We start from the raw sequence: 27,628 nt of genomic DNA, 5'->3' as shown, positions 1-27,628 counted from the left end.
AACATAAAAGCAGGAATAAAAATGACAAGAACAGGACAGAGTAATACAGAAACAGATTTGAAAAGTAGACACAGAGTGCTTCTAGAAATAAAAAGTATGTCGTTACAATAAAAATTTTATTAGATCTGTAAAGTCGTGTATTAGACATGGCCAGAGAGAGAATTAGTGATCTGGAAGATACACTGAGACTACTACCCAGAATTTGGAATAAAAATAAGAGAGAGATTTAACAGACATGTAGTCAAAATATAACTATTCAATTATCAGAAGGCAAGAACAGAGAATATATGAGGGAGGTAAATTTTAAAAGGTAGTCACGGAAATTTTTCTATAATTTAAATGCATTTAAATTATTTTTTTTAAAAAGGTGAAAGATTTATTTGATTTGAAGAGAAACCAGACTGCAAAATTTAAATTCTTAAATTGAAGAATATCAGGTCCCATGAATAATAAATAAAAACAAATGAACTTTTTAGATACATTACAGAAAATAAAAAAGGAATAGAAAACCTTAAAAGATTTTGCAGATAAAAGATTACACATAGGAATGACAATTTAACTAAAGGCCCACTCATCACCAGCAAAAAATGATAGCATTAAGAAAGACATCTTCAGGAGTTCCTGCTGTAGCTCAGTGATAAGCAACTCATCTAGTATCCATGAGGATGTGGGTTCGTTCCCTGGCTCTGCTCAGTGGGTTAAGGATCTGGCGTTGCTGTGAGTTGTGGTGTAGGTCACAGATGCAGCTTGGATCTGGTGTTGCTGCAGCTGTGGTGTAGATGGGCAGTTATAGCTCCGATTTGACCCCCAGCCCAGGAACTTCCATATGCTGCAAGTGTGGCCCTAAAAAGCAAGAAAGAAAGAAAGAAAGAAAGCAAGAAAGAAAGAAAGAAAGAAAGAAAGAAAGAAAGACACAGACAGACAGAAAGACATCTTCACATTGCTAAGGACAATACAAGCACCCTAAAATTCAAATCCTAATTAAACCATCATTCAAAAATGAGAGGAAAGGAGTTTTTAATGCACACAAAGCCCAAGGGAACTTAAGACTCACAGATCCTTGTTGAAAAAACAATGAAAGTATACTACTAAATAAGATGGAAAGAGTACAAAGTCAGAAGCAATGGCGAAAAAAATTAACAACAATGAGAAGATACATGTTTTGGTCCATCTAAATAAGTACTGACTATAATAACACCAATAACAAAAACTTAGATTAAAAACAAGGTGAATCTAACATGTTGGATAACAGCAAGTAGCACCGAAGATGGGAGTGGGGTGGAGGTGGGCGAGTGTACTCAGTGTGCCGAAAGGGGACGGAGATATTGACTACCTTTAAGTATCGTTAAACTTGAGGGTTTTTAGAGGTGGTTATTTAGGGGTAACCAGTAAATGAAAAGAAATACAATGCAATGTATGACCTTCAAAGCCGTAGAGGCTACGAAGGAAATAAAGAAAGCAGAATCACTCTAATAGGAGGCATGATTGGAGAAAATAGAGAGCAAATAACCGTGGTAATTAGTGTCAGGGATGTAGAGAATCTGGGATTTGATTAGTCCTACTTACAAGTTAGTAAGTTAGCCTGTTACTGTTTTGTGGTTGCTGTCAGAATTCTTGAGACTCGAGGGTCAGAGATGAAGATCTGGGCAACCATGCGAACGTCATGTGTGCTTCCGAGCTCTTGTCCTCTAAGTCCCATGCAAGGTGACATGGAGGAAGAGATGGATGTTGCATCTCAGTGAGTCTGCGTTGCTGGTGAGGAACCCTGTACTTGGGGGATCCATCTCTTAGCAGGCAATGAACTTGCTCCATGTCTGAAAGGGAGACATGCCTTATTTTACAAGATTTTTTGGATGCATACACAACCTCGAGAAATGACCTGGGTAATGAGCAGTCCGAGCCTTACATTCTAGGCATACCCAGTAGACATGGAGAAGCGGGAACAAGCCAGAGAGGGGTTTCTCTGCAAACAATTACCAAACACAAAGCAAGATATAGAAACGAATTAAAGCACACCAGCAGTCAAAATAAATAGAAATTGATTGTATTTTCCTTTTAAAAGACAGTTTCTAAGTTTGAGTCTAAAAAATATGCAATTTATAAAAAACCCCTGAAACATAGGTCATTTTTTTTTTTTGCCTTTGTGCTTTGGTCATATTCTGTTTTAGGAGATATCTGTCTGCTTGTATAATGTATGTATTTGTGTGTGTGGGGGGTGATGGGGCTGTGCTAATGGGGGGTGCAGTTGGTTTCTCCCCATTTTCCCTCTTTCCTCTTTTGCCAAGTCCATTCACACCTCTTGAAGACAGATACAGAATATTTGAAAGTAGTAGCAATGAAAAAAGGCATACAGTGAAAATACTAAACAAAACAGAACTGATACATTAAAATAAATAGCAAGTAAAATACATTTAAGGTAAAAAAAAAAAAACTCAAAAAACCCTCCACATTCATTCAGAATGAAGCACATCATTACCTTGCGACGAACAGAACATTCTAGCTGAGAAGAAGCATAAAAAGTCAAATCCAATGTAAGGCAGCATGAGTGCCTGGTGGTAAGAAGTTCAAAGAGCAAGTGTTAGGAATTCGGACAAAGGCGGAATCGATCTGTCATGACGGGATCCAGAAATGGATTCCGGTTAAAGGACACACTGCTTTAGATAGATCCTGCAAGACAGTGGCCCAAGAAGCATCTAACATGTAAAATATTGTTTAAGACACTGAAATAGGTGTCCTGGGACTTTATAAACAGAGGGAGGAAATCAGTGCTGCGTGGACTCCAGTGACTGAGCAGATCAAGAGCGTGGTGTTGAGTGGCTGAAATCAGAAATTTCATCCCCATAAAAGCCTGTGTGTTTTCCTCTGCTCCCCAGGTCTGTAACAAATTCCAACTCTGTGGTGCCTCCTATGAATAAAAGATCCCGTGTGGGCCTGAGTGTTCTTGAACAGTCATAGTGCTCCTCTAGAAAAGCATGGGCCAGTAAGAGTGAGGGGAGAAGGATGCTGACATCCAAGGAGATGACAGGTGCCTGGTCTAAGGTCAGCTAGCTTGTGACAGAGCTGTGAACCCAGATCTCCTTACTCTTTATAGACACTACGCGCCAGCTGGCCCTCTTGGTCCTGATGTGTTGGCCATGCTCTGCTTTGGCAAATGTCTTGCTACCTGTGTGTGTGTGTGTGTGTGTGTGTGTGTGTGTGTGTGTGTTGGTGGTGATGTGATTGTAGGAAAGTGCAGTTAATTTCTCTCCTTCTTCCCTCCTTGCTCATCTTTTGTCAAAGCCATTCACACCTCTGCAAGACAGATGGGGAAAGAAACTTTGAGTGGGGGGTAGATTTTAAACCTGGCTCCCTGGGCACAGGGCCATGTGTGACCCGTGCCCATGTGACAGTGGCTGCTGGAGAGACTCTGGAGCATCTCTCTGGGGCCCTCGTAGACAAGTGGTCTGAGAATACCCCCTCAGAGGCCGAGGCAGGTCACTATGCCATCTTTCCAGCCTAAAGCCGTCTCATTCACCCAAGCCATGTGCTAACAAGCCATTTGCAGCACCCTAGAGAAACAACGGCAGCAAAAATTGCCAGCCACTCCATCAGGGCTGCAGACCCTCCCTGCATCTCATTAGCGCCTTGTGGGTGGGAGGAGAGGGGCTGGCAGCCGCTGCCCCCACCTACACGAGCAGACTTATGCCAAGGCAGGCCAGCTGAGGTGGGCGGAGTGGGAGGTGCCCCAGCTCTCAGCTTTCCAAAGGCCTTTCCAATGCTCTGCTTGTTTATTTGTTCCTTTGTGTGTGGATTTTCACAAAAAGTATTCGATTCCTGAATCCTTTTGTGTAGGACACTTTTTTCTACCCAGTCGTCCCCAAACCAGCCAGTGCTTGAGGATCTGTTCCATGTCTTTGAACCTTGGGGAAGTAATGTGATTTCTTTATCATAGAAAGAAAGGTAACGAACACAGAGTCAGGTCATGTCTTCTGCCGACCTCCTAGCTCATCGCTGGCTGCTGCAGGCGGGAGGTCAGGGTGCTCTTCGCAGACACCCGCCTCGCTGCCGCAATTAGGACACCGCTCCTGTCCAGAGGGCCAGCCTTATTGGCCACGCCAGAAATTAGACCCCCAAATCCTCAGCAATTCCCCTCTCCCCCCCCACTTATTTCCTTCCAGGTTTGTATTCCCAAGTTCCCAGGCTTCCAAGAAAGCCCATCTTGGCCTGGAAGTTGGCCCAGATGTGACTTGGCCGTGCTCCCCGCCCCTACTGCGCCCTCTCATGAAGGGTCAGCAGCCTCATGCAGCCCTCAGTCTGGAGATACTCTGCCCTCTCAGGTTCCCCTAGACGCCTCCCCCACCACCAAGTCTGTCCTAGGCCAGCAGGAACTGATCCCCTTTGTTCTTTTCTAATTGAGCCAAAGTGCCACCCATGCATTTCTCTTTCCAGAAAACAGAGATGGGGGGAAGGAGGAACTTTCACAGAGAGATGGATGACAGCTCCTGGGAAAGATCAAGAGGTGGCTTCTCTCTGGAGTTCCCCACTGGCTCAGTGGTTTAAGGATCTGGCATTGTGGTTCTGGTTACAGCTGTGGCACGGGTTTGATCCCTGGCCTAGGAACTTCTGCAGGCCCCAGGCATGGTCTAAAAAAAGAAGTGGCTTTTCTCGATGACTCTTTTTTTCCCAGCCAGGACAGGCCATGATGCCAACCTTTACAGCTTGATCCTAAGGCCCTGTCTCACCAGGAGGTGGGGGAGCTGGGGACCAGCCATGTTGGCATGGCAAATCGTGCAGTGTGATAATGACCTTTTAGGCTAGATTCCTGGAAATGGCAACGAACTTTCATGCAGTTTTTATCAAATCCTAAGGTGCTTTGTTACCATTTCTTACCTAAGGTGGGGAAATCATGATTCATGATGTTAGTGGAGGTGGGAGTGGCGAGTGGGCCCATGGAGAGGCTGCAGCAGGGGGCTCAAGACCCTCTCCAGGAGCCCAGGCCGGCGGGAGAGGGTCCGTCTGTACACCCAACTTGTGCTGGCCGCATCCGAAGGCATTCCGGGCTACTGTGCTTCTGGAACCAAATCCTCAGGACGTCCTCCCTGCCCCAGAGCTGTAGGGCTCGGCCTGCCTGGGGCTGGGACAGAGAAGGCAGGCCGACTGCCCCCACTGAAACAGGGCTCGGCTGGGAGGAAGATAAGGAGGAGGCTCCTCATTCTCATTCATCCTGCAGCACCTGCTCCTGGTGCAGTGTGACAAGATACAAGCCATCGCACCTTTACAGATGTGAAGGCGAGTCTGTGAAAGCCCAACACAAGTGACGAGCCCGGCCGTGTCCCCTCTCTGTCTTTAGAGTAAACGGAGCATGCTTGGAAGGCAGGGGTCTGAGGCCTTTGGTGCAGCTCCAGAAAGCTCATTTCTCGGGGCTGGAAGCAGGCTTGGCAATGTGGTTGAGTTTTAGCATTTTCTTCTAAGCATCCTTGAGGAGAGGCACCTGTACCTTTACTGCATTTCTCCCACCCCGCCCTGCCAGCGCCTTTATCTCCTGGCACTTTGCCCTCTCACTCCTGTTCTCCAGGGCAGAACCGGCGAAGGAGAGTGCGTGCTTCTGTTCCACGGATGCCCATGACTCGTGAGTCAGAAAGGGCCTCCCTGGGGCTGACTTTCCCACTGGGTCCTGGGCGTGCTTCCTGTCTCTCTCCATCTTTTCACCCTCGACATCCCCCTCCCCTCCCCTCCCCTCCCTGGCCGCTTGCATCCAAATGAAATCCTGTACCGAAGTCACCTTTGCTTCTCTGGTGGTATCTCCTCCGTAAAGTCACAGTGAGGACTCAGCCTCTGGAGCCTGGTGGTGAGGAGGTGAGCCGTGGCTCTGGTACCCACTAGACGTGGCCGTGAGTGGCCATTTCACTTCTCTGGGTCCGTTTCCTTGGTCATGAATCGGGGAAACAATAGCAGCTGCCTCTTAGGGTGAGAGTGGGGATCGGCTGAAATAATGTGAGTTGTCACTGTCAGCAACATGTAGCCCATGCAGTGAGCCAGGTATGATGCTGCTTAACTTGGATTTGCTCCAGCGTGGGACAAGCAGGCCCGGTGACACATGGAGGGAAGAGGAATAAGCCAGCCTTGTGTGCCAGCAAAGGAACACCCAGCCCCTATGTCCCTTCCCTCTGCCTCCCTCTAAACAAATGGATAATAGGCTGTAGCATCAGCCAGGGGACAGACATCTTCATAGGGAAGAGCCAGATCTCCTGGTAGCCAGGGACCCGGCCATGCTGGGAGGCACAATTGAATTTTCCCCTTCCATCTGACAGTTTAGGACTGGATGTTACTTTCCAAATGCAGGCCGTTCCGGAAGGTCATTGGGAACAGTGGATTGTGTTTATGCTGGCACATTTTTAATTCCGTCTCATTACAGCTGCTGTTAAGGTTGCATTATAATAATTGCTTTAGTTCTGCTTTGGTATTTTTGGGCTTCTTTAATGTAGCTGTAATCTATGTGTATATTAAAGCAGGCAGAGCCAAAGGGCAGGGGCAGCGTTATTAGACCCATGAAACAAATGCTGGTGGAGGGTGTGGGGCAGACAGGCAGGCGGGAGGGGGCCCTGGCTGGGGGGCCTGGCATCGCAGAAGGCAGGGGGGTCCCGGCCCCAGCCCCGCACAGACTCGGGCTGTGACTCGGAGCAAGTTGAAGCTGCCTGCTTCAGTTCCCCCCATCTATTTGTGTGAGTTGCACACTTGATCTTGGAGGTGCTTCAAAGTTGTCAGGAGAAAAGCCAGGGCTGGCAGAGAGCCTGGTAGGGGGCCTGTCTGCATGGGGCCCAGGAGGAGACCTCCCCTGCAGCCCCCAGCAGAGGGCCCTGGGATCGCTGGGGCAAGGACAGTGGTCAAAGAAACGGTATGCAAGTAACCCCCCAGCCCCCACGGAAAAATTTTGCTCTGGTTTTTCTTCTCTCACTCCTGCATCTGTTTTTGGTTCTTGCTTTTTTTCCCATCGAAATTGGGTTTGTTCAAACCCTCTCCACTCCGAGCACAGTCCTTTCCCCGTGAGGCCTCAGCTACTTGATGGAAAGGAGGCCTTCCTCGAATCTGAGGCACCGTGGCCTCTGTTCCATCCCCTCCAAGGGCAGTGTGCCAGTTTGAAGGGCGGAGGACCAAGGCCCCTCCTGGACCAGGACACTCACCTGTGTGCCACACTCTGTTTCCAGCACCCACCTGCTGTATGAATTCACCATCTTCACAATAATCCCGCGAACTAAGTATGATGTCATCCCCCTTTTAAGGGCCAACAAGGGCCAGAAAGGCCAAGAAATTTGCCCACATAACCTATGAATGGCAGAGCCAGAGTTCGAGTCCTTTCTAGGGTGGGGTCCGCCTTTGGCCCGCTGCATCTGGCTGCCCTTCCCCACCACTGCCCCTCTCCCCACCTCAAGTGTGATAGGTCCCCCAGGCTGGTCAGTGGAAGAGTCATCAGTAGTTGCTCTGAGGTCAGAGGCCACGTGCCCAGGCAGCCCCATGGCGCAGGTGTGGCCAGGACATCTGTTAAAGCAATTGGGGGTCTGAGCACCAACTGAACAAAATATGTCGTTTGGATCATTTCTCCTGGAGGAGGGCTTTGCCTGGGATCTGTGGGCATTGCAGAGGAAGGGGAAGAAGGACAGTCTCCTGAGATCATGTCACTACTCGCCTGTAGCCCCTCCTTATTCCTGGGCCAGTCATACAGTACCCAGATACACTTAGAAGGATCCCTGTTTATCCTCCTTTTTTTTTTTTTTTTTTTTTTTTTTTTGTCTTTTGTCTTTTTAGGGCTGCGCCTGCAGCATATGGAGATTCCCAGGCTAGGGATCGAATCTGAGCTGTAGCCTCCAGCCACAGCCATAGCCATAGTCACGCCATATCCAAGCCTCGTCTGTGACCTACGCCACAGCTCACGGCAACACCAGATCCTTAACCCACTGAGCGAGGCCAGGGATCAAACCCACGACCTCAGGGTTCCTAGTCGGATTCATTTACCCCTGTGCCACGATGGGAAATCCTCGTGGATTTTTAAAGATTTTTAAATCCTCCCATTTTTAAAGATTTCCACAAAAGAGGGTTTCAAACATTTCCCCATTCCCTCCTCAGGAAAATAGTCTTCATTGCATGCATCTGAAATACATAGCCTGTTGCAGCTCAAAATTGCAGTGCTTAAGGGATCCCAGAGTCAAGGCTGCGCTGCTGGATTTGCTTCCAGACTTCTCTGCCTGATGCCTCATAGCCTCGCCTCAAACACACAGGAACCTGGCTGCCACCTCCATCACATCGCAGCCTGTTTCACTTCTTGAGCAGTTCTAATCATTAAAAAGTTCTTCCTGGAGGTCTCTTGTGGCAGAGCAGCTTAAGGATCTGGTGGTGTTCCCGCAGAGGGTTGGGTCTCTGCTGTGGCTTGGGTTTGATCCCTGGCCCCTGCCTCAGGTGCAGGCAAAAAAAAAAGAAGAAAAGAAAACTCTTCCTTATTTTGGGTCAAAGTCCCCCTCCTGATAACGTCTATCAATCAGTCCTAGTTTGGGTTTTTCATTTTTTGAAGTTTTGTTGAGGTGGAGTTGATTTCCAATGTGCCATCATTTCTGCTGTACAACCAAGTGATTCAGTTGCACGTGTGTAAAATCTGTTCTCTCTCAGCTTCTTTTCCCGCATAGATTATCACAGAGTATTGGGTAGAGTTTAATCCGTTCTAGTTTGATCTCAAAAATATCAGAAGATCTTAGATTGTCTCTAGCACAAAGTAGGCTCACATAAATGCTTCTTCTTTTCCCCTCTGCTGTATTCCAGTTAAAATTGGGGGGTAACTCTCAATACTACCTATTGTGCTGAGTGTTGGAAAACATAAAGAAAATAAGACATGGTCTTTGGTCTTGGTCCTGTAATAGTAGCGTGAGCAATTGCTAAGTACTGGCTCTGGACAAACTGCTTCCTCCTTCCTGTGGATTTGCTTATCGGGGTGGTAAATGCAGTTACACTTGTGTGCAAACCATGTCCTCTTTTGACCGTAAGAAGAGCTGTGAAATTGGCTGCCCTCAAAGCTCCCTTGCTCCTGTTCCTCCTTCTCTCCGTCATCTTCCGGGTCGCCCTGGGGTCACTTGCAATTTTATCTCTATTCTTGGTTTTCCTTAATCAGCCCATTTCAAGAGCCCTCTCCAATCCTCCCATCCATCCTTCCCGCAGCAACGTGACACTCTCCCCGAAAAAGTGTCCTTAATTAGTTAACAAAATTTCCCTCCACGACACAGGCTGCTCTCCCCTAGAAAAACCAGTGACAGATATGAGCACCATTTGGTCTAATTAGTTCTGATATTTCACACACCATATTTGCGAGGTTTTTTGGAGGGAGGGGAGGTGGGCAGGGAAAATGCTTCTATTAAAAGAACAGCAGGGAGGCTCAGCTGAGGGGAGGGGTGGGGCTTGGGGGGTCTTCTTTTGTCATTGCCTTTAAAGCCATTATTAAATCAGTGCCACCTGGCCTGAGGACACAGCTTCCTGGCCCTTCTGTCTGCCTGCATTGGCCTCCCTAGGAATGAGACCCATGTCTTTTCTTATTTCGGTGGCTGCTAAAGTTCCTGATTGAGTGGCCTTTTCTCCTCTGAGACAGAAATCTATACCAGGCGAAGTACCACGAGAGGGGGCCCGGCGCTAAGACCTGGGGGACTCAGGACATGGTGTGCCCTGTCCTGCTCTGGCTTGTTCTGTGACCTTGGAAACACTGTTGAACTCTCCAGGGTCCCTTTGCCGTCTAAGGGCTGTGTATTGGGGTGGGGGGCGGGGGAGAGAGAAGATCTGATCTTGAGCTGCTGGAACAGATGGCTGTCTAGAAAAGGCAGTTGTAGAGTGGATGGATTAGAAGCTCTTAACCTAGGGAGTTCCCGTTGTGGCTCAGCAGAAACAAATCTGACTAGTAACCACGGGGACTCAGGTTTGATCCCTGGCCTCGCTCAGTGGGTTAAGGATCTGGCATTGCCCTGAGCTGTGGTGCCGGTCGCAGACACGGCTCAGATCTGGTGTGGCTGTGGCTGTGGCTGGTGGCTACAGCTCCAATTCGGCCCCTAACGTGGGAACTTCCATATGCCACAGGTGCGGCCCTTAAAAAAAAAAAAAGCAGAAGCTCTTAACCTAAAAAATCAATGCTATATTCTATATTCTTCTGTCACATTTGCTGTCATCTGCTTATACCCTGCAAGGTTCAAGGGGTATGTTTGCCATACCTCAAAGAGCTGAGCATACACTTGGGGTGATCCCAAACTCAGCCCCAAACTCATGAACTGCACGAGATGTTGGCTGCTGAGACGGGCAGTCAGCGCTGGGCTTTTCATGCGTTTGGGAACCACAGCGCCTAACCCCAAGTGATGTTCCCTAAAAGTTGGTGGGACCAGATATAGGGCAGAATTCCAGGTATCATCGTCCGCAAGGGGAGTCAGAACTCCTAGGTTCCCTCCCTGCTTGGCTTCAGTGTGGCTCAGTGGGTCAAGAACCAGATGTCGTCTCCTTGAGGATGTGGGTTTGATTCCTGACCTTGATGGCAACCCATTCATGCTCCTGGGCCTGTTCACTCATTTCTAACCTCGGAGAGTTGACTAGTTCTCTAAGCTTCCTGGGAGTTCCAAGCCCATGATTTTATGACCAGGCCTGGAAAAAAGAAACAAGCATATTTTAATAACCTTGATGGTGTAGAAAATGAGGAAAGCCACAAAGCCAACGGGATGAGCTTATGCTTCAAACTTGAGGGATCCCTAAGGGATTTCTCTCCCCAGAGGCTGTCTCTGTGTGATTCTTTGTCCCCAACACACTGAGTGAGGCCAGGGATCGAACCCGTGTCCTCGTGGATACTAATCGGGTTCATTACCACTGAGCCACGACGGGAACGCCTCTGGGTGATTCTTGATCCTGGCACTCCACTCCTCTGCTGCTTCCTTGCCAAGGGCTGGCCGCAGCTTCTAGAAACACCCCTGATGGAAATGCCACCAACTCCCAGAAGCCTGGTCACAGTGCTCTTCCTCCCCACTAGGGCCAGTTTCTGGCTCATTGACACCAGGCTGGGGAGGACTTGATCTGTCCCCACTGCCCTGATCCCTGGACACAGGGCTCTGGGATGAAGGCTGCCCCTGCAGTGGACAGCCCACCATGGCAGCCTGGAGTCCCTCTGCCCTGCCTGTCAGCCCCCCAGCTGGCCCCCTACTCCCAGCAGGAGCCCCTCATAGTCTGAGCCATTGAGGCTATGTCATGGGTGACATATTCAACTGCCACTGCTATTGCCCATGAGACGGTAACTGTCACTCAAACGCTGAGCAGCTCCGTTAGTTTGCAGTCCTATTTGGCAATTTATTGTTACTAATACTCCGTCAGAAAAATATTGCTGCCCCTGTAAATATGTGGTACAGGCTTTCTCCAGGGAGTTTCTTGTATGTGGGGGCAGATTTTCTCCCTAAGGGACACAATCCTAATTTTATCTTGAAATTAAATAAGAAAATAAGATACACATTGGAGGGCCCTGTTTATAGGCAGCATTCTTAGGCTGCAGAGCCCACCTGCTCACGTGGGGCAGGAATTGGGGAAATGAGGGCAGCCAGTCAGGTATGGATGTGTGGCTGGGGTGTCCTACATGAAAATTCTTTTTTTAATTTTAGTTTTATATTGGAGTAGAGTTGATTTACTGTGTTGTGTTAGTTTCAGGTGCACAGCAAAGTGACTCAGTTATACATAGGAATATATCCGTTCTTCTTGAGATTCTTTTTCCATAGAGGTTATTATAGAATCTGAGTCGAGTTCTCTGTGCTATACAGCAGGTGCTTGTTGATGATCTATTTCATACAGAGTAGTGTGTATATGTTAAAGGGAAGTTCTTGATTGAGAAATATTTCTGTCTTTTGTGCCAGGGCTTGGTTTTCTGGGTTCACATCAGACTCGTTCATTTCATTTAATGCTTCTATAGTACTCACCACCTGCGAGGCACTATTCTAAACGCTTGCATATAATAATCTATTAAATCCTTAGGCAGCTTTGTGAGGGGAGTGCTGTTATTCTCCCCATTTTACAGATGGGAAAACTGAGGCCAAGAGAGGTTTAGGAAATTGCTCAAGGTTGGACATCTAATAAGTGGCAGAACAGGCATTACAAACTCAGGCCCCCTGGTGCCAGAGTTTGTGTGTCTGCCTACGGCCCCAAGATGCCTCCCAACCACGGGGGTCCTTTTCCTCTGCTGGGTCATCCACTGTGGGATTCGGGTCCTTGGGAGGCTCTTGCCGTGCTCTAACTGCACGAGAAATTGCGCACATCAGGACTGGACACATCTCTGCTACCCGGCATTTGGGTCTTTTTTTTTTTTTTTTTTTTTTTTCCTTCTGGCATCCCTTGCCTTCACCTGAAAAGATGAATCGAACAGCTGAGTCGATGCTGGGTAAATGCAGCATCTGACTTGTCCTCAGATGAACTTGTAACAAAAACAGCATCTCGCGCGTCGTGCCAGTCTGCTTGGCTGCCGCATATTGTTTCCAGTCGCGGTCAAGGGCTTTCATTGACTGTTCTGTTCATCTTGTCCTTGATCCACCCCGTGGCTGCTTGTGCTTCTGGGAATCCAGGCGGCGATCTCCACAGCCCATCCACTCCCCTGCCACCTGCGGTATTCCCACCCCTCTCCGTCAGGCCCCGGGAATGGCTTGCAATGTCCCAGTCCCCATGGTTTGTGTCCTTATTTCTCAATGTGATACGAAAAGGGAAGGTGAGAGGGTGGGGCAGGAGGCTGTGTTCTAGCAAACGTTCTCACTGCTTGTGGTAAGACGTGATGGGTTAGATGGCCGGTGGTCGGGGAGGACGGCTGTTAGAGATGCGGGCCGCCCTTGCACTTGCACGACCTGCCCCTAGAGAAGCAGCAGGGCATGGGGTGGGCGCTGGGAATGAGAGCTCTTCTAGTACCAGCTTCAGTTTCCTCACCCGGATAACAGAAGGCTCAGGTCAGAGCTTCTCTTGGCTTTTCTAGCTCTGAAATCCAAGGGTCATACATGGTGGGGGTCAGCGGTTTAACAGGGAGACCAGGAAGGCACCCCATTCCTCGAGTTACACTGCATGAGATGGATCAGTTAGTTAGAACCTGACACTGTGCTCAGAGGTAAAGGGAAGGTACCGAGGGCCATGGAGAATTGGCATTTCAGGTGCCAGCTCTGGCATTCATTAACAGGGCATCTGATGAACAGCGTCCACTCAAATGTCTTTCCCATACTCCCTCCTGCTGAGTGCCACTCCGTTTGATACCTGGATATCCGCTCCCCAACTTTTTAGGAGTTTCTCGGTCATGTTTTTCTCTAACCCTGAGTGTGGTTTGGTCAAGGCTCAGAGGATGGATGGATGGTGCTGATGGCAATGGAGACGACAGGGTCGCTGTCACGTCTGGGTCCGCAGCCTAGCATACAGACTTATTATTTATGTACTTACTTATTTATTTTTGCTTTTTAGGGCCACACCTGCCTCATATGGAGGTTCCTAGGCTAGGGGTCCGATCGGAGCTATAGCTGCCAGCCTACACCACAGTCGCAGCAACACCAGATCTGAGCCACATCTGTGACCTATGCCACAGCTCACAGTAACGCCGGATCCTTAACCCACTGAGAGAGGCCAGAGATCAAACCCGCATGCATCTTCATGGATCCTCTTCAGGTTCATTAACCTCTGAGCCATGATGGGAACTCCAAGACATTTACTTAAAAGTCGCCTATTGAATTGGGAGCTGCGGATTAGCGCATCCCCCAAACTGGCCAAGAAGTGCCAGTGTAGAGGGAGCCTCTCCACCTTCTATTTAGAGAGACAGGTGAGTGCAGGGCTGCTGGGGGTTCATTAGGCCCTTCAGTGTGAGCCTGGACAATCTGGGGACAGTGCAGAGACAGGGGTCCCCCACAATACCAACATCCATCCTTTGCCATTCCTCCTCTCCTGCCCAGCCACCTCCCCCAAGTCCCCTCCCCTGACTGCGCCACTGTCACTCTCCCTGCCCACGATGGATTTTTTAGGCTTCATTTAGTGACATAACCATCCCAGTAAAACATATAAATGGCCCAGCCGTAGATCCTAATGTGCAGTAAACGGTTTTTCATCTCATATCATTTTTTCATGGGGAAAAATTGGTTTCGTGCTTCTCCTACCCCCTCCCTCCCCCCACCCACACAGGTGGATTCTGTTCAAGGAGGGGTTGCCTCTACCCTCATTCATCTGCCAGGCTGTCAGCCCAGCTCGGGCACCACTCACTCACAGGGGTGGGGGCGGTTCAGCTTTGATTAACTGTCCCTCGCAATGTTAATTTCCAACCAGAGGCTCACTCAGCTGTCGCGGCAGGGAAAGGAAGGTGGCAGGGGTGGAGGGAGACGGCGAGGTTCCTGATTGGTTTCAGTCCTTTATTTATTTGTCTGTTCTGTTTGTTTTCAGAAGGCGCTGCCTTCTGCAGTCATCCTTTCTTCTTGCCTCCTCCTCATCCTTTCCTCCTGCATCCTTGCTCACTGGCTGGGTGTGCTGTGCCCTTTTCTTGGTCTTATGCTCTCTTACACATGAAATGGGAGCCTCAGGGCTTCTCTCTGCCACGTGGCAAGATTGGAGGGGAACCCTGAGCTCTCTGGTTAAGGAGACGAAATAATCTCCAAACCTCAGGAGAGAGGACTCGGTGATGCTAAAGTCAAATGCCTTCCACTGGGCCCTGGCAAGGTCTGTTAACCATGTCTCTGCACCTACTGTGCCTGGCTAATCCTCAAAACTGTCGCCCTCCCTTTGGCCCAGTCCTGCCCAGACTCCTCCAACAGCTTTATTTCCTCCATTCCCACTCCCACCCAAAACTGGGGCATCTCCTAAGACCCCAGCCTGGGCCATTTGCTTTTTTCTCTAAGCTTTCATAGTGGACCCTTCTAGAAGCACATGCAAGGTGCAAATGATGGGAGGAGGGCAGGCTGTTTGCTCATGACTCGGTGTCTCTTCCATAGCAATGGAATCGCCCTGTTCTCTCAGACAACAAATTCCTACCTGCCCTGCCTCTCCTCCTGCCTGCCTTCCCACCAGCTGCCTTCCATGCCTGGGAAGGCATGAGACACAGCAGGGCTGTATGGCTACAGCAACTCCCTTCCTTATTTGCTGCTACTGCTGGCTCTGTCTCCATGGCCAAAGAAGCAGCTGATCCTCAGTGCTGCACTGCAAACAGAGCTGCAAGAATGCATCTCTGCTTATGCATCTTCTAGTGGTGCACGAAGCTGCCCCACTGGTGTCTTGGATCGCAGCTTATCCCTTTGGTGGCAGCTGGCTTCTTACCTCTGCACCTGGCAAGATATCTGCATGAAGGATGCGTGTGTGTGTGTGTGTGTGTGTGTGTGTGTGTATCCAAGCATGCATCTTGCATGCAGAGATTCATTTTGGAGCAATGTCTGCTCATTTGGCTCAAAGGCATAGTGTAAGTGTACATAGTACCTAAGAGGTATTCTGATACCCACATACTGTTTGGGGGAAATAATTGTACCTGAACAAAAGGAAAGTCTTTTAAAACATTAAGAAGTTCTATAGAAATATTAGGGCTGATCGTGATGATCATTCTTCGGAGACTCTGCTACTCACGGTGTCGTCAGACCACACCTCCATGGCGAGCCAGGGAATAAAGGACAAGGGGCAAGAGAGCTCAGCTGGTGCTTCCCACCACCTGGGACATGGGGATGGGTCCATTTTGGAGCCCAAGTTCAAGGGTGAATAAAGACAAGCCAGCAAGTGGTGGGGCTGTGCAGCCGGGGTAGGGGAGTGCTGGGTGCCACAAGCACTGCTGGGGAGCTGTGAGCTTTGTCTTCTGGAGAGATGGTGGAAGTGGACCAAGGTCTTGAAGGATCCAGATCCTTGATCCAGAAGGCGAAACTAGGATGGATGAAGCACAGGCTCAGAGGACCGATCCTCCCCAAATCTGACCCTCCCTACAATCGCACCAGTCTCTTCACTCCTCCTGCCGGGAGGGAGCAGCGCTGTTGAAGGATTCTTGCATTGGGAGGAAGGCTCAGCAAGAGGCTGTGGGAGGATCTTTCCTTTCAAGAGCCTTGGGTTCTAACCAATTATCCGCCAAAGAGGAAATTTAAACCCAGAGCCATAGACCTAAGGAGGATGTCACATAACCTCTAGAAGTTGAGACCCTGAAATTTGCATGGCCTTGAGTCCCCAGGACTTCCGGGCCTCGGAAAATCTCACAGCTCTTCATGACAACAATCCAACTGGAGGTTTGGGTTCCAAATGCAGAAATGCAGGGGTGAAGAAGACAGTGGCTCTTTGAGGGGGCTGTCCCGGGTTCGGAAGGGTTCAGAGTACCTTCCTTCTGTTGCCTAGCCCTGTGCAATGTCCTGACTTTTCTTGCATCCTTAGCTCTCAGTGGCTTGGCCACCCTCTCCATCTTCTCCCAGGGGATAGGACCAAGGCGTGAGTGTGGTACAAAGAGGGGGGGTGCTGACAAAATCCCAATTTAGGAGACAAAAAGCACGGCAGTGAAAACAAATCCACTTAGAAGCCTCCAGCAGATTTTAGACACCTTGATTAATCATAACTTGCTACACATTATTTCCCTATAAACAAACTACAATGTTACTCGTATAAACAGCTTTATCTTGACAGCTGCAAAATGTCAGGATTTAATGTAGAATGAACAGAGAGAGACCATATGTTACCACTCCAGGCCTGGAACACACTAATTCATAGCATATTGCCTCATCCTGAAGAGGTGATTACAAAAGAGGGGCTAGCTTTTCGCCTTGCCACGGCTGTGCATGCCATCGCCAGGTCCCCTGTCCCCTCTCCTTGGCTGAGCTGTACTGACTGCGAAGCGACGCAGCGGAAGCTTCTGAGGTTGCCAGCAGCGAGTTTGCTGGCAACCCAGGAAGTGCGGATGTGGTTGTGTTGTTGTATTTTTTTAAATGAACTCAAATAAATACAGGTGTACCCCACTGGGAACCCCTGGTTCCAGTGCAATAATAAAGGGGGTGGGAGGCAATCCGCTTCAGGTCTCCTGCTGAGGGTGATTGCTGCCTCTGCCAGAATGAAAAGCCTGCAAAAGATACCAAACAAATAGAACCCCCTACGGAAATAAGCAATTAAGAAACAAGTTAAATACAAGAGGAAACAGAACTTAAGGCTCATGAAATTAAAGTCTGTAAAGGGACTCTTGACCAAGGGGTGGTTTTAGCCCCAAGAGATGAAATTTTCCCCATGAGATTGTTTTAGGGAGAAAACCCCAATAGGACACATTTTCGTAGAGACGGCGGTTTCCTATTTGTTCTCTTTGCTTTCTTTCTCTCCCCTGCTCTATCTCCCTTTTACTTTAATTTGGCAAAAATCAGGGGTCGGTATGGTCGAGGGCACCCTCTGCCTCTTTATAAATAACAACTGTCTTTGGAACACAGCCGTGCCCATTCGCGGATATATTGTCTGACTGCTTTTGTGCTACGCCTCCGAGGTCCGTCCATGCAACAGAGGCCATATGGCCTAGAAGGCTGAAAATGTTTACTCCCTGGCCCTTTACAGAACAGGCTCAAGCTATAGATGTGTTTATGTCATTCCCCAGCCTAAACACGTCCAGCATGCCATCAATTCGTTTTTGGCCACCCAGGAGTCAGTCCTCTTCTGTGGCTCTAGAACCCTGATTTCCCTTCGGGGAAGTGCCACCCACCTTGCCTAGTCTGGGGGCGCTGTCGATCGAGGGGCAGGCGTGTGGCCCCAGCTTGGTATCAGAGCCTCCCCGGGCTGTGGTTGGCCAGTGGAGTGGCGGGCAGTTGATTTGTCCTGTTGGTAGCTCTCCGAAGCTCTGAAGCCCCAGAGCAGCCTTGGTTTTTAGTCCTTTTCCTAAACCCGAGTTGTTTAAGAAGCAGGAGATGAACCATGTTCATCCTTCCATTGCCATATATTCTCTTGCTTGAGTGGGAACTGGTTTCTGTTGCTTCTGAGCACAGACTCTACACGGATTTCAGCAACCTCTCAATGGCCCCTCGTCATCTGTGGGTCGGGTCCAGAGTGAGACCTCCTAAGCAGACCCCCTGTGACTTGGCCCTGGCTCGCTTTGAGAGACTCCCCGCCCCCTCTTCCCTCATAAGTGCCAGCGCTCCCTACCCTGAGGCTGTGTGTGCACTCCAGCTACTCTGTTTAAATGACTAGTTTATAGAGCTGCCTTTCCCCACCTTGCTACAAGCTCCTTGGAGACTGAGGAGCGGTCCTCTTTATCTGTATCCTCAGAGCATGAAAAGGTTGTGCCCTGTTAGAAGGATGAGCCCCATCTTCACCACCGGCTCTGCATTTGGCTCTTACGTTGTAATCTCGGTCCTACACCAGTAGTTCCCCAACCCAACTCAGCGTTCAGTCATCCTTTTTGCTCCCATGCTGATTTTATCCCTTGGCCTCCGTTACTGGCCTCTAGTCTGATCTGTTCAAGCCCTGAATGTGTACCCACTCCTGGGCTGGGGTTCTAGGCTTCTGCCCAGGCCTGTTCCTCTGCTCTCAGTCCTTGGGTCCTGCCTTCGTCATCTCAGTGGGGCTGCGGCTGACAGTTCTGCACCGGGACCCTTGTAGTTCCTGTCTGCCTGACACCACACTCCCATCCCCCTGAAGCCCCCGAGGGAGGCTTGAACCTTCCAGATGCTCCCCTCTCTTTTGGGGTCGCCTTTCTGCCCTTCTTGGATCTCTACTTGGATCCTGGCAACCCCGCTCTGGTTCATCTGTTGCTGACCTCTGGCACTCGCTGGCAGGATGGTAGTTTTGCCCCAGTGGTACAAGCAGCTGGCACAGGCTTGTGTGCTTAGGTACCTCCATGTTTTTGTTTGTTTGTTTATTTATTTGTTTTATCTTTTTAGGGCCGAATTGGCAGCATATGAAAGTTCCCAGGCTAGGGGTCTAATCAGAGTTGTAGCTGCCATCCTGTGGCACAGCCACAGCAACATGGGATCTGAGCCGCATCTGCGAACTACACCACAGCTCATGGCAACGCCGGATCCTTAATCCACTGAGCGAGGCCAGGGATGGAACCATGTCCTCCTGGATGCTAGTCCAGTTCGTTACTGCTGAGCCACGACAGGAACTCCTATGGGTCTTTTTCTGGAAGGAAAATCTTTTTTTTTTTTTTTTGTCTTTTGTCTTTTGCTGTTGTTGTTGTTGTTGTTATTGTTGCTATTTCTTGGGCCACTCCCGTGGCATATGGAGGTTCCCAGGCTAGGGGTTGAATCGGAGCTGTAGCTACCGGCCTACGCCAGAGCCACAGCAACGCGGGATCCGAGCTGCGTCTGCAACCTACACCACAGCTCACTGCAACGCCGGATCGTTAACCCACTGAGCAAGGGCAGGGACCAAACCCGCAACCTCATGGTTCCTAGTCGGATTCGTTAACCACTGCGCCACGACGGGAACTCCTTTTTTTTTTTTTTTTTTTGTCTTTTGTGGAAGGAAAATCTTTCATTCTTTCCCTTTGCAGAGAGGGAAGCAGCGCTCTGGGGAGCACACAGCGGACAAGGTCTAGCAGGAGAGTTAATTAGGCTCAAACCCCAGTGCTTCTGATGCAGCTCCTTTCTCTGGGCGGGATGCGTGGGGCCATCTTGGAATTTGCAACTCTTAGCGTCTTAGATCCACCCCGGAGAGATGAGCATTGTGGGCTCCTTGGGAAGGGAGGCACATCACCTCTCTGTGATCTGCTTCTCTCTTGCTGTCCATTTCATGGTGCGCCAGAGCTCTTTGAGTGCAAGATCCTGTCTGGATGTCAGAATCTTAAACACGAATACTAGCAATTCTCTCTTTCTAATGTTCTTGTGCCAGAAGGGCTCTTGGAACGTGCAAAACATCCTACGTCCCCTCCCGCCGCCTGGGGTCAGGAAGGGTCCTTGGTTCCTCTCCAGCTGCTGGAGTCATCCAAAGGAGCAGCTTGTCCCACATCCAGCCCTGGAAGTCCAAACACAGGAGCCTCCTTTTGCCCAAAGAAGGCATAATTCTCCACACGAAGGCTCTTCTGGGCTGCTGAGCTCACTGCTAAAGGTAACTGGCAGGCGCTGGTCCCCACTGCCGGGAACGCCGCCGGAAGCCAGGAGGTCAAAGACAAATGTGGTGAGAAGTGACTTCGGTGGGGAGGATGGACAGACATGCCCAAGTGCCCGGCACAGGCCAGCATTGTCACACAGGCTGCTTGATTGTTTCTGCTAACCTTCAGCATGTCCGTCAACTTCTGGAATTTTTGGCTCTTTAACCATGTCTCCAAGACGGTCTTACACACTCAGCCTGCGCACAGTCGTCACCCGGCCACAGGCCATGTACTTGACTCGGGGCCTGGTCCTGGTGCCTTGAAGGACCCCAAAGAGCAGCTGGACCTCAGCCTCCTGCCCTGTCTTCCTCCCAGGCCTGGGGTCGGCTCACATGCCTTGCCCTGCGAGGCTGCCATGATGGGGTTAGAAAACAGCCGCTGAGTTAGGTGCTGTTTCCAAGCCAGCTCCTGGTTCCCAGCTCTGAGCTCCTGGCACAATCTAAAGCATGCATTGCCTTTTTGGTCGCTGGCTTTTTTCTTCCATCTTAAGGACTTGACTCTGGAGCTCAAAAGGCTTGGGACACCTAAAATAGAAATGTCTAAAGGAGCAAAGAGCAGCATCTAATGCTTACCAAGCCAAGTGGCTTCCCCTTCCTGTGGGCCCGGAGCTGCTATGACATATAGAGTTGGATTTTGAGAGAGTGGTCCCATTGCTAACACCAGTGCTCAGCAATGAGATTGGCCTGGGTTTCTCCACCTGTGTGTGTGTGTGTGTGTGTGTGTGTGTGTGTGTAGAGAACAAAATTAGTTTCAAAACAAAATAGCCCTGGACTCTGATCAGCTGCTGAGTCTCTCACCCCCCCCTTCCCTCCTTCCAATTTATTACCTTTGAAGTCAGCCCTGGGGGGCAGGTGGGAACTAGACTTTGGATGATGGCTGAGACTCTTGCATTCACTTTAAAGGATTTTATGGATTCCACAGTTACCTCGTGGTTAGCAGTGCTGATGGAGGTGAGCAATAGCCTGGGTAATCTGAAGCCAAGGGATAATCCCCAAATCATTACCATCTATTTTTGAAATGTACCATATGATTATTTTCAGGAGTTGATGTGCCTTTCTAATCAGCCTCTCTCCTTGGACTGATGTTAAAACTGACAGTTCTTTCCACTGAAAAATAAAACCAGCTACTCAGACATTGTCGAATCCACTGTGTATGATGCAGAGACCTGACTTTAAAAAAACGGGAGGGGGGAGTTCTCGTTGTGGCCCAGTGGGTTAAGAACCCAACTAGTATCCACGAGGATGCGGGTTGGATCCCTGGTCTCGCTCAGTGGGTTGAGGATCCGGTATTGTGACAATCTTCAGTGTAAGTCTCAGATGTGACTCGGATCTGGTATTGCTGTGGCTGTTGCGTAGACCAACAGTTTCAATTTGACCCCTAGCCTGGGAACTTCCATATGCTGCAGGTGCGGCCCTAAACAGAAAGAAAGCAGGAGGGAAAAAGACTGAAAGGCGAAGAAGGTGGTGGAGGAGCCTTACCTTTGCTTCAGATTGAATTTTCTCATCATAGCTGGTGAAGGAATGAAAGTGGCGTCAGACCTCAGGACCTGTGCCTGTTGTTCAGTTTCTACTCAGAGGATGAAACTCGTTTTCATGATGTAGCTTTAGAGTCTCTGCTTCCAGCTCGATGCCACTCCGTTTGTGAGGCTGATGGTGATGCTCATGGCTCTTCCCTGTTTGCCCTGGAGCCCTGGCACTCCTTTTAGTCCAGGCTCTCGGTCCTAATCAGTGTTGCTTGCCATCTTTTATTGTCTTAATGTGTCTGAGTGGGTGAAAGTTGTGCATGGTGTGGAATTCAGAATACGCACTGCAGCTGTCACTCTCCCGCCCACTTCTCTCCACTGTCGCCACTGGGGTGCTTCCTGTAGACCGTTCGAGAAACAGCGTCTTCTTGCCGCTCCTTCAGTCAGCTGCTCAGCTGCAGTTCAGACAGCTCTCCTCACAGTCCCTTGAGCTGTGATATGGTTACTTGTTTCCTTGGCATCTGGACAACCGCTTGAAGCAAATCTACTCTCTTGGGTCTTCCATGGCTGAGAAAAGTCACATTCTTCCTAGGCCTCAGGCATCTCCAGGCCTTGCTCCCCACTTCCCAGCCATCCGCTTCTCCATTCTTTCTTTCCTCTACGTTCTCCAGTTCGTGGACCCCTTTCCTGGTCCTTGTCACCTCTGGTCTCAATGTAGCAGCTGCCAATTTTGTCCCCATCTTCCTACTGAAACCCTACTCTTCTGCCGCCTCCCGGAGGGCCCCTCTCCTGTCTCTGCGGAGACGTCTTCCGGCCTCCACGCCTGGTCTGCTCACTTCCCCTCTAGCCCCGTCATCCTTCACGCTCATCTCTGCTATGAAGGCGACTCACAAATCTTTAACTCTGGACGTGACCTTCTCCCTGAACTTCCGATGTTGTTTCCCACTCTCTGCTGGACGGTTCTACCACGCTGTCCCCTGGTCCCCTGAAGTCCACGTTCTCTGCTTCCTCTGATACCATCCCTTCCTTTAGCCTTTAGGACTCCTCAAAAGAGTTCCATCCTGCTCCCCGTCGCCCTTAGCGTTTCCAGCCATCGTCCTCATCCTCAAGACTGGTTAATTCCACCTTCACACTTCCTGCCATAACCACCCTTTTATTTCAGTTCACACAGCTGTCGTTTCAGGTCAAACCTTTCTGGCCCAGCACCCGAAGGGGGTCAGAAAACTGCGGATTCTCCTTCAGCGCCTCTCTTTCTGCCCAATCTGCTCGACATGTCATCTTCAGCATAACATTCCCCAGTATGGTTTTACCATGCCCTTCTCCTAAACAGAGGTTTCGTTTCATTTTTGTTGTTGTCATTGTGTTAGCTCGTATAAGCTGCTATGAAGCAGACAAAATTTTGTAGGGCCATACAGAATCTTTTTTCCTGGTGGTAACGACCAAAATGAAACAATAGTACGTACTCACCTTGAAAACTCTGTGGCTCAAAGAAAAACAACTTTTTAGCCTGACATTGGAGTTCATCTCAAGTGGTCCCCAAATTCCCTGTTCTGACTTATTGGCTCATTTCTTTGGGTTTATTTTAGAGGCGTTATAGGATAATGGTTAGTTAAAGGGCTCTGCTCTCATTCTGCCTCGCTGATATTCCACATCCTCCCAATACACATTACGTCACTCTGGAGAAGTTTTTTTTGTTTTTTTTAAATCCTTCCAAGCTTTAATTTACCCACGTTTTATTAAAAATGGTAGTTATACACCTATATTATAAACTATTCCGTGAATCACTTAATCCATGTGATCCGTGTAAACTGCCTCACACATGATAGTGCCAAAGAAATGTTGTTTTTGTTGTTATTTTCCCAAATACGAGCCCTTTGCTTAAGACAAACTGACCTAACTACTGTGTCTTGAATAATACCTTGTACATGACTTCCTTTTTGGCTTTGTTTAGGATTTTGGTCCATCTGAAAATCTTATCCATTTTTAAAAGTCTGGGAGTTTCCGTTGTGGCTCAGTGAGTTGAGAACCTGATGTAGTCTCCTTGAGGATGCGGGTTTGATTCCTGACCTTGATGGGTGGGTTAAGGATCTGGCATTGCCGTCAGTTGCCACGCAGGTCACAGAAGTGGCTCAGATCCAGTGTTGCCATGGCTGTGGATCCAATTGGGCCCCTCGCCCAGGGACTTCCATATGCTGCAGGCGCGGCCATAAAAAGAAAAAAATAAAAATAAATAAAGTGCAACATTCCACTCCTTCCTCGACACCTTTCTCTGATTCTCATTCCATGGTGGGTGCCGGTCGTTATACTTTTGCCAAAGCCCATAGATATGTATGACACAAAGAGTGAATGAGGTGTCAGCTATTGACATTAGTTAATAACAGTAATGTATCAATATCAACTCATCAATTATAACAGATGCCCAATAGAAAATGTTAGTAGTATGGGAGTTCCCATCATGGCTCAGTGGGTAACGAATCTGACTAGGAACCATGGGGTTGTGGGTTCAATCCCTGACCTTGCTCAGTGGGTCCGGTGTTGCCATGAGCTGTGGTGTAGGTCGAAGATGCGGCTCGGATCCCATGTTGCTGTGGCTGTGGTGTAGGCCGGTGGCTACAGCTCCGATTTCACCCCTAGCCTCGGAACCTCCATATGCCGCAGAAGCGGCCCAAGAAAATGGCAGAAAGACCCCCCCCCCCAAAAAAAGAAAATGTTAATAGTATGGTGGGCAGGAGAGCTATGGAAACTCTCCTGCTTGGCCTTCACTTTTCCTGTAATCATGTCTCTTAATTTAAAACAAGTCTGAACTGTCCACCTGTATGAGCTCTTTCAAGGTAAATCTCTTTATCTTCAGCCTAAAGTCTGTCCAGCTTGAAGACACAAAGGAGAGCTTTCATCATGTCATGTTGTGATTTCTTTTACCTGTGTTACTACTCTAGAGTCAATAGACAGTGTAGCTTAAGGAAAAACCAGTGTGAGATCAGAAGGGTCTGGGTTTACATCCTGGCTTCTTTTTTTACCCAATTATTTAACTTCTTTGAGCCTCAGACAAGTTATTTAACTTCTTTGAGCCTCCATAGTGCCGTCTGTACAATGGGGCCAACGATATGTATCTGTTATGATGAGTTGCAGGGAGAATTAAAATGAGAGATGTACTCAGCTATCGGCTGCCATCTCATTAGTATGTGAGGATCAAAATTTTCTAATTTTCTTTATTTTATTTTGCTTTTTTTTTTTTTTTTTTTTAGGGCTGCACCTGCAACATATGGAAGTTCCCAGGCTAGGGGTTGAATTAGAGCTGTCGCTGCTGGCCTGGCCATAGCCACGGCAATGCAGGATCCGAGCTGCATCTGCAACCTACACCGCAGTTCCTGGCAATGCTGGATCCTTAGCCCACTGAGTGAGGCCAGGGATCAACCTGCTTCCTCACGGATGCTCGTCAGATGCGTTTCTGCTGAGCCACGACGGGAGCTCCAAAACTTTCTTTATTGCCGACTGAACTGACAGAGGAGCATATTCTTTTATCTTATCTTATTTTTTTGCTTTTTTAGGGCGGCACATGTGGCGTATGGAAGTTCCTAGGCTAGGGGTTGAATTGGAGCTACAGCTGCTGGCCTACACCAGAGCCACAGCAATGCGGGATCTGAGCTGCGTCTTCCACCTACACCACAGCTCAGGGCAACTCTGAATCCCCTACCCACTGAGTGAGGCCAGGGATCGAACCGGCATTCTCACAGACACTAGTTGGATTCATTTCTGATGCATCACAACGGAACTCCCGGAACATATTCTTAGTAAGGTTTTATAAAAGCAAACAAGAGGTGATTGCTTTTTGGACCAAAAAGCATGTTCAGAATTGGAGAGATGAGATGAGTTAGAGGTGAAAGTAGACACAAACAGCTTTTCACCCCACCCCAGAAACACTACTATCCAAACATGAAAGAAGGTCTACAAATATTAGCCGAACCTGAATTTCTGTACCGTGATTAATCAGTAATTAGTGTTCAGTGCGACAGAGATTTGTCACTTAGGCCTTCGTCTTGCAGATATAGCATCTGGCACACATGACCCAGTCTGAGGTCACCCTGGGGGAGGATCCGGCCCAGAAGTGGCTCCCATCACTTCTGCTCACATTCCATTGGCCAGAGCTTGTTCACGTGGCCCTGGCCTCATTGCAAGGGGGCCTGAGAGACAGAGCCTCCCTGGTGTTTAGAAAACGGGGAGCCCAGAAAAAGTCTCTGCAGAATCATCTTAATCAAAGTGGATGGATTCAAAACGAATGTTTGCAATGCCATCCAAAGCTGGAAAGGTGAAAATGAAAATTAGTGTTTCTGTTTGAAAATAAAACATTGATTATTTCAAATGGTGGTTGAATGGGAAGACGAAGAAGGGAGCCAGTGATCGCTCAGTAATTGAAAGAGAGAAGGCCGGTTTCTTCTGCAATAAATCATTTGAAGTAGTGCTTCAACATTTTAATGATGATAAAAGCAAACCATCTCGGTCACCCCAACCAAGCCCAATAGAAAATGCTGTTCTCTCAGACTGTGGATAAAAATGTCAAAAATGAAATCTGTCTCCGCCTACAAATAAAAAGTAGAGAAATGCTGTAATTTTGCCAAAGAACCCAAACCTGCCACGCGTTGGCGTCTGGAAATCTCCCATTCACAGGCCTCCACCTCACATTATTCATGCAGATTCACTTTGTCCCTGGGGGGAATTTCATTAACACAACAGGACTGACAGATGACCGGATCAATTTCATCTCCAGCCCACATGGTCCAGAGTGAATACATAAATCAACAAGAACATCTTGAGGAACCAAGTGGGCTGGAATCCTTTGGTTTAGTATCATCTCAATTACTCTTATTATTTGTTTGATTTTGCAAAGGTGGCCTAATTTAATTTGTAATGTTTATGATAATACTGTTTGGGTGTCAGATAACCATCTTGTAGCTCATTAGGTAATTTCCATAACAAATATCCATCACCAGACAGGCTTAATCACAGCCTAGCTCCTGGAGGGACCGAGGTGACCAGAGCCAGCCTCACTGTCCCCCACGCTCTGCTCCCATTGCAGGGTCCAGGCGCAAGGCTGGATGCACCGAGCAGCCCAGATGCAGCACTTGCCGTCCTCCGTGGGCACCATTCTGTCATCGCTGTCCTCTCGCTAATGGCTGAGAGCACAACCAAAGCTCCCCCGCTGCGTCCAGAGAGTCATGGAAGCGCCTTAGGAACCTCTGAGCCTGGTGTCTGGCTTGTTGCAGATTCTTCGTCAATGTTACTATTTACTCTTTCCTCTCTCATTATGTTCTAGGTTGGTAAAGGGGCGCCCGAGAGCGGTGCCAAGCCTTCCAGTGGCCATTAAAGGAAGAAGAAAGGAAAGGAAGCGCCTTTCAGGGGCCAAGGCTCATCTGCACGTCGGTTTCAGTCTTTCCCTTTGTCCTTACCAGCAGCCCAGGAGAGGAAGTGTTACCGTCCTTGTACAGATGAAGATCCAGAGGCTTCAGGAGTTTGGGTTCCTTGAAAGCCCATGCTCACAACAGCAGGTAGGGAGTGGAGCTCAGATTAGAACCCATGGCCACAGAGTTTCAAGAGCATTGCTCTTTCTGCTTCATTTCACTGCACCCTCTGAAAGCAGGAGGGGACGTGGATGGGAGTGAAAAGGCAGCTGCCCCCTCCCTCCTGTCGATTGATCCTGAGATCCCGGAGGGGAGAAAATGCTGATAAGCAGGTTGCGGGGACCTGCTCATCTCTTACATGCTTCCTGGAGCCCTTGGGGGCCTCTGCCCCCCGGCCAGCCCCATCTGCCCCCTTGCCTGGGGAGCACTGGGGTGGAAGTGCAGCTGGTCACAGCCACTGGCCCTGAGGTGGGGCTTGTGTTGCCTGCTGGGTGGGGCTGGAGGCCTGCTGACCGAGTGGAGGGCAGGCTGCTTGTCATGCACCCACCACCCAGTCCCTGGGGGCTGGACCCTCTGGAAGAATGTGGGGTTCTGTCGTGGGCGGGGGGACAGAAGAGGGTCATGAAGGGCCCTGCCGGTGAGGGTTCCCTGTCTGCTTCCCACTCCCCCCCAGGCTCAGGGTCTGCAACTCCTGCTGGTGAAGAGCCTTTTCTAAGGGAC

General features: G+C 49.1%; 1 long non-coding RNA gene across 1 annotated transcript in view; it reads left to right on the top strand.

The window, feature by feature from the left end:
* Nucleotides 1-26,818, top strand: part of LOC110257550 — a 226,016-nt gene extending 199,198 nt beyond the window's left edge. The window contains exon 3 of the long non-coding RNA XR_002340322.1: nt 26,587-26,818. This is a non-coding gene — a long non-coding RNA (uncharacterized LOC110257550). The remainder of the gene's footprint in view (nt 1-26,586) is intronic.

Source organism: Sus scrofa, chromosome 18 (genome assembly GCF_000003025.6).
Source record: "Sus scrofa isolate TJ Tabasco breed Duroc chromosome 18, Sscrofa11.1, whole genome shotgun sequence".
Lineage (NCBI taxonomy): Eukaryota > Metazoa > Chordata > Mammalia > Artiodactyla > Suidae > Sus > Sus scrofa.
Note: the sequence above shows the minus strand (reverse complement) of the source record. Positions and strands in the feature narration are given on the sequence as shown.